Below are 1,699 nucleotides of genomic sequence, written 5' to 3' on the forward strand. Positions count from 1 at the left end.
AAAAAGCAAAACAAACCCCAAAACCCAAATAAAAAAAATAAAAAGAAACCCAAACAAGAAAGTTAGTATTCACTTATAGTCACTTTAAGCCAAAAATTAAATGCTCGCACCTTGGAGGGGAAAATGACCTGCAGCAGGGAGCTCAGTGGCACTATCTGGAAAATGTTTTTGTGCATAGAATCAATATCTGTTTGATAATGGAGCCAGAAAAGAACAACAGAGCTGGGACAGCATCTGAGGAAGGGCAGAGAGGACAACGTTAAATATGCTCTGCTTTTCAACCAAAGTTAACTTATAAAATCAGGACATTAAGGACTAAGCAGTTAGCAGGTGAAGTGACACAAACTGATTTACCTTAACTGCTTGCCAGACCTGTCTGCCTGAACAGAGCAAGATGTTTGAGATACGAAACGTTAAGGGAAGGGAAGAGAGCCCAGGCCAGTACCCTGGGTGGAGTTTCTAAATGGGCTTTCAGCCTCTGAGCATCTCCTTAAAAGCTCCTTCTCACTCTACTTACTGGCTCATTGTGCCCAGACCCATGCAAGGATAATAAAAGGCTCTTTGCAATTATTTTGGACATTGTATTTCATTATAATGAGAACCTCGAGGTTTGCTTTTTTGAAACTCGTTTTTCTGTTTCACATCCCTGAAATTTTATACAAAGAAAAGCTCGCTAGTCCCCTTAAATTCTTACATAGATCCCAGTGCATTACACATTAGTTACAAATAAACCGAAAGCCAAAGACAAAATGTTCTTCCAAAGTTCTATAATAATACGTGCTGTTCCTCTCCTAATGGCTATTGATGTTATTGAACTGCTTTTTAACGCGAGTTCCACTGGATCATATGTTTACTGACATGCTTTCCTTTTTTTCTACTATAATGTGCTTTCCTACATTTTTAGGCTTCCAGGTTAGATTCCGATCCCCCTAATCGCATTGTCGAGTACCTGCTCCTGCTGGAATGAAGAGGACAGCGAGAAGAACAGACAGGGTAGCAGTGACCCGAATTCACTCCCCAGAAATGAAAATGCTATATTAAATTAATCATTTTAACTCCTTATGCTTCTTAATCAATGGCAACAAATTAATTTTCTTTACTTTCTCTGAGAGTGAAAGGCAAGACATGAAATATTTTCTCTTAATTTCTGATACGTCATTGCTATCTCCTCTTTTTGTTACTACCGGAATGACACAGCAATCAAAAGCAAAAATGATTTCTGCACCTTTCCCCTTACAGCCTGTGTCCAATCCCTTGCCATGGGCAGGGACACTTTGCTCTAGGCCACGTTAATGTGTTAATTAGTGTTAATTATATACCTTTGGCATGTATTTATTATTTTCCCCACTAACACCAGAACAGCCATTTGTTTACATGCAGCGTCTAAATTTTGAAGAAGAAAGGCTTAGTCAGTTACAAATGTGCAAAAATCTCTTTTTCCCCATCAGACAGAAAAGTGCTCATATTTTCACACATAATTGCCTTATTTTTTCAGCTTCTCCTCCTCATTGCCTGCATCTTCCGTTACATTTTAACTACCCCGGCAAAGACTGCACAGAAAACATTGTTCTCTCTGAAGAGAACCGAACCCAGAGAACACGTACAGCAGACAGGCAGCTGGGCGAGAGGATTGCATCGAGCCCCTCATCACACTTCCCTTGTCAGGGAGCATCACGTTCACAGCTGCTCTGGGCAGCAG

This window comes from Apaloderma vittatum, unplaced genomic scaffold (assembly GCF_000703405.1).
Source record: "Apaloderma vittatum isolate BGI_N311 unplaced genomic scaffold, ASM70340v1 scaffold11732, whole genome shotgun sequence".
In the NCBI taxonomy this organism is placed as follows: Eukaryota; Metazoa; Chordata; class Aves; order Trogoniformes; family Trogonidae; genus Apaloderma; species Apaloderma vittatum.